A 6,000-nucleotide genomic window follows, 5' to 3' on the forward strand; every position below is an offset into this window, starting at 1 on the left:
TCACCGGGGCAGTTGTAGTCTATCTCATAGTGTCACTATGAATTGGAATTGGCTGAATGTCAGTGAATTTTGAGTTTCGGGGTAAAGGACTCAATGGCAGGGGATTTGGTTTGGTTTGACTTAGGGTAAAATAATTGAACGGATAGGTGTGAGCTGTAGAAGACAAGTTGCTTGAGCAAACAAACCCACTGTCTTGAGTGAATTTTGATTTCTTGTGACCCTAGAGGAATATGACTTCCAAGGCTATACACTTTATGAAAGTAGACTGCTAGGTCTTTCTCCTGAGTAGGGGCTGGTGGGTTCTTTAACCTATGAGTCTCTAAGGCTTCTTAATTTATCCAAAAGAACGATGAATTTCTTGCAATTTCTTTCTTTCTTTTTGGATAAGCCACCGAGTGATGATTTTTATTACAAAAATATATTTGTCTGCTCATTAAAGAAGCATATGAATTCTTACATTTTCCTAGAAAAACCAGAATGCATCATAAAGTGTGATTCAATTAACAAAAGCAACTTTAACCTGCGTAATTATAAAAAAGTAATCACATTTTTCCTAATTGTTAATATAAAGTAAAATTCAGCTTTTTCTAGTGTATACTTATGTAAATATTATCACAGTCCAGATTAAGAACAATTCCACTAAAAATTTCCCTTATTCCTTTATAATCAACCCCCACTATATACCCACTAGTTCCTGCCCATCACTGATACAATTAATACATTTCCTTTCACAGAACGCCATATAAAGAAATTATATAGCATATAACATTATGTATCTGACTTCTTTCATGTAGTAAAACACATTTGAGTTTCATCTGTATTGTAACATGAATCAATAGCTTGTTCTTTGAGTAATTTCTCATTGAACAAATGATACTATAGTTTGTCTACCTGGTCTCCACTTGAGAGACATTTGGGTTATTTCTAGTCTTAATACATTATTGTTATGGGAAAGAAACTATAAGTAATCACATTGAGCCTTTTGTTTAAATTTTGTTTGGGCAAATATGAAGGAATTGAACTGTTGGGTGTGTGGTAAAGTTGTGAGGGATTAGATTTGTGAGAGAATGTAAAATGATTTCCCAAAGTCTATACCATATTTTCTTCTCCCACGTAGTATGTAAGATGCCACGTGGAAGAAAAGAAGTCCCTTTGCCTGTGCAATCCAAGGATTGTGAGTAATAAACCCTAAATCTGAAAGGATGGAATGGTATTGGAACGTAAATTATGAACATCTGGCTTGCAAAAGGTTATTATTGATGACAGAGGAAGCTAAAAATCCACTTTTTGAGTGCCTAAATGGATTAAATCTGCAGTGGATTTTCTCTGGCCCAAGAGGAGGGATGTGAATGGCTATGTGATCATGCAGAGAGCATTGCAAAGTTGATTAAGGCCGATGTTCTTACGTTAAAATGTAATACCCTATCATTTGATCTACTTTGGGGCCCATTTTAAAGTTATTTTAGTTTGTAATATCTTCTACTTTCTCTTTTAAAAAAATCATTTTATTTGGGCTCATACAGCTCTTATCACGATCTATCCATACATCAATTGTATAAAGCACCCTTATACATTCGTTGCCCTCATCATTCTCAATATTTGCCTTCTGCGTGGGTTCCTGGAATCAGCTCCTTTTCTTCCCCCCCTCCTTACTCCCCTCCCCCCTCCCTCATGAATCCTTAATAATTTATAAATTATTATTTTATCTTATTTTACACTGCCCGGCATCTCCCTTCACCCACTTTCCTGTCCCCACTCCCCAGAGAGGAGGTTATATATAGATCCCCGAGATCGGTTACCCCTTTCTACACCCCCTTCTCTCCCGGTATCGCCACTCTCACTGTTGGTCCTGAGGGATTCGTCTGTCCTAGATTCCCTGTGTTTCCAGATCCCAACTGTACCGCTGTGCATCCTCTGGTCTAACCAGGTTTGCAAGGTAGAATTGGGATCATGATAGTTGACGGGGAGGAAGTGTTTAAGAACTAGAGGAAGGTTGTGAGTTTCATTATTGCTACACTGACCCCTGAGTGACTCATCTCCTCCCGACTACCCCTCTGCCAGGGATGTCCAGTTGTCTACAGATGGGCATTGGGTCCCCATCATGAGCTCCCCTCATTCACGATGATATGATTTTTCCCCGCCTTTGTTGCTTGAAACCTGATCCCCTTGGCCCTTCATAATCACACATGTTGGTGTGCTGCTTCCATGTGGTCTTCGTTGCTTCTGGACTAGATGGCCAGTTTCAAGCATTTAAGTCCCCAGATGCTATATCTCTCAATAGCCGTGTATCATCAGCCTTATTCACCACACTTACTTATGCACACATTCGTCTTCAGCGTTTATGTGGGGAAGGTGATCATATAATGATGGTTTTTGTTCTTTGGTGTCTGCTACCTGATCCCTTAAACACCTCGTGTTCACTTAGGCTTGTGTGCTTCTTCTCTGTGAGCTTTGTTGCTTCTGAACTAGATGACCACTTGTTTGCCTTCAAAGACCCCAGACGCTATAGCTTTTTGATAGCTGGGCACCATCAGCTTTCTTCACCATGTTTACTTATGCACATGTCTGTCTTCAGCGATCATGTTGGGAAGGTGGGTATCATGGAATGACCATTTAGCTGAATAAGGTGCTATTGTATTGAGGAAATGCGCGTGAGGAGGCCCAGTGTTCACCTGCTACCCTACTATACTACTGAACCTATAAATAGATGCACATAGGCCTATTTCCCCCATAATCATAAATATATTTACATATGTACATGTCTGTATTTAGGCTTCTCTGTATGCCCTTTGCCTCCTACTCCTTTCCTCTAATTCCTTATGCTTTCCTCCTGTCCCACTACCATATGCAGCCTTCATTCTGGTTTCAGTAATTCCTCTCAGTTACCTTGCCCTTGATCACTCCCTACTAATCCTCCCATCCCCTCCCTCCACTGGTTTTGAACCACTTGTTGTTCCCTTGTCCCTAGATTGGCCAACACCTCCTCCCTTCCCCTACCTCCCAAACTCTCATGTCCCTCCGGGACCACTGATCCCATTATTTTCTTCTCACAGTGTTTTCCAGCCTATCTTATCTTGGTGGATCTCAGAGATGATAATATGTGCATAAAATTGCGGGTGGCTTTGACAGCACCAAAGCGGGACATACGAACATGGCTTCGACAGCAGCAACACCGACAAGCTAACAAACACAAAAGCCACTGACATACAAAATTCAAAAGAGGAGAAAAAAAGAAAAAAACAAACCGAAAAAAGACAGCAAAAAAAAAAAATTCCTGTTAGTTTGAGGTCTGTTTGTTGACCTTTAGGAGAGTTTTCAGGCCGAGTCTGACGGGATCCCATGTCCTGGTCCCAAAGTCTATCCTTACACTCCCTCAGGACCTCCTTGCTCTGCTTCCCCCACCACTCAATTGCATGCCCCCAGTGTTTTGCCTCAGTGTGGTGGGGTCAGCTCAGTCGCACATCCCCCACTGTGTCTCAGGGGCTGTCCCGTGTAGGGCCATGGGTCAGTGCAGGATATTGCATCTCGCCATGGGGCCGGCTATTTGGTCCTCTCTGTAAATTTGGCCCTTTGAGTCAGGCTATAGTCCTCTGAGCTTGGTGAGCCCAGGTGTGCTCCGCTCCGTTCTTCCTCCTTCCTTTGCTTCAGTTTCCTTCTAGCTGTGATGTGGTAGGTCAGTTCCTTTCTCACACCAGACGATCTATTTTCTTTTTCTGTGGTACTCCCTTCCATGGGTTAATTCTGGTTGGGGCTGGCGTATGGTCCAGTCTGTCTATTCCTCCGGCCTTTATGTTGCCCTCCTGGTTTGGCATTTCATGGTGGGGTCCGTGTGCATGTTCCAGTTCTGTGGGCACACAACCAATACTCTCCCCTGCGTGGGTTAGTGCCCTGTTCCCCCAATGCCATACACTCAGTTTCTCCCCTCCTTCCTCGCTTCTCCCTCCACCTGCCCCACTTCCCCTTCTTTATGTTGGACTCTCATGTACCTCTCTAGGTGTGGCCTGCCCCCCCTCCAACTAACTATGCTTCCACCCATTTATTGTGAGATAGTTGTTTATTCTTCTATTCCTGGCATGCTGATTGTACTTACCTCAGGGGATTCATGTTATACCTGTCCTTTTGAGTTTGGCTTACCTCGCTTAACATGATTCCTTCCAGCTCTTCCCATGAAACGACGTGTTTCATGTGATCATCCGTGTTTTTCAGTGCTGCATAATACTCCATTGTGTGTATGTGCCAGAGTTTACTAATCCACTCATCTATCGATGGAAACGTAGGCTGTTTCCAAGTCTTTGCGATTGTGAATTGTGCCACAGTAAACACTGGAGTGCATATGACTCATGTTTTATTTGCTGCTTCCACTGGGTATATGCCCAGTAGAGGGATGACTGGGTCATAAGGTAGATCAATTTCTATTTTCTTTAATTATTGCCAGATTGCTTTCACAGTGGCTGTACGAATCTACACAACCACCAGCAGTGGAGGAGGGTTCCTACTTCACCACAGCCCCTCCAACACTTGTTGCTCTCTGATTTGCTGATTTGGGTTAGCCACAGGGGTGTTAGGTGGTATTTCATGGAGGTTTAGATTTGCATTTCTCTTATGGCTAATCACCTGGAACACTTTCTCATATGCTTATTGGCCATATGGGTCTCCTCCCTAGTGAAAGTTCTTTTCAGTTCTTTTGCCCACTTCCTTAGGGGGTTAACTATTTACCTCTTTTTGCAGGTCATGATGGTGTTGTAGGTTTTAGTAATGAGCCCTTTGTTGGATGTGTTATTACTAAAAATCCTCTCCCAGTCTGTTGGTTGTTTTGTCATCCTCTTGGTGAAGTCTTTCGAGGTGCACAGGTGCTTTATTCTTATTAAATCCCATTTGTAGATTTCCAGGTCACCTGTGTGTGTGTTTCCTGCCCTATTGCAGTGAGACTATAGTTCCCTGGGCAAGTGCTCTGAGGTTAGTCCCAATTCCTTCCTTGATGGTCCTGATGGTTTGGGGTTTAACTTCTAGGTTTGTGATCCACTTTGAGTTAATTCTTGTGCATGGGGTGAGGTGAACGTCTTGTTTCATCTTTCTACATTTTGATATCCATTGTTTCCAGCACTACTTGTTAAAAAGGGCATCCGCTTCCCATTTGATGGTTTGGGATCCTCAAGGATCAGTTGTCTATATGCTGATGGTTTTATTCTTGGACTTTCTATTCTTTTCCACTGGTCTGAGTGTCTGTCGTTGTGCAGTACCATGCTGTTTTGACTACTGTAGCTGTGTAATAGGCATTAAAATCAGGTAAGGCGAGTCTTCCAACGGTGTCCTTCTTCTTGAAGAGTTATCTGCTAATTCTGGGTTTCTTCCGTCTCCATATGAAATTGGTGAGTTTTTCCAATTCTTTGAAGAAGGTTGATGGTATTTGAATTGTTATAGCTTTGAACTTGTAAAGTGCTTTACGTAGGACTCTCATCTTTACTACATTGAATAGGGTCTTATAGTTTTCCTTGTATAGGTCTGTAGTATTTTTTGTTAAATATATTCCTAGGTATTTCAGTTTGTTCTTAGCTACTCTGAAGGGTACTTCCTTCTTAATCCCCTATTCCATGGCCCTGTCTGATGTGTATCGAAAACCTACCGATTTCTGTTTATTGATCTTGTATCCTGCTACTCTTCCGTATTCCTCTGTCGATGTGAGTACTCCAGCTGTGGAGCTTTTAGGGTTTTCAATGTACAGGATCATGTCACCTGCAAACAGTGATAGTTTTACCTCCTCCTCTCCCATTTGGATCCCTTTGATGTCCTTCCGCTGTCTTATGTTGTTAGCCAGAACCTCCAAAACGATATTGAATAGAAGTGGGGACACGGCGCATCCTTGTCTTCTACCCTTTTTCAGTGGGATTGTTCTTATCTTTTCTTCATTGGCTGTGATGTTGGCTGTTGGTCTTTCATAGATAGCTTGCATCAGCTTGAGGAACTTACCTTCCAATCCAATCCATGAGTGTCTTGATTAGA

This window comes from Tenrec ecaudatus, chromosome 7, assembly GCF_050624435.1.
Source record: "Tenrec ecaudatus isolate mTenEca1 chromosome 7, mTenEca1.hap1, whole genome shotgun sequence".
In the NCBI taxonomy this organism is placed as follows: domain Eukaryota; kingdom Metazoa; phylum Chordata; class Mammalia; order Afrosoricida; family Tenrecidae; genus Tenrec; species Tenrec ecaudatus.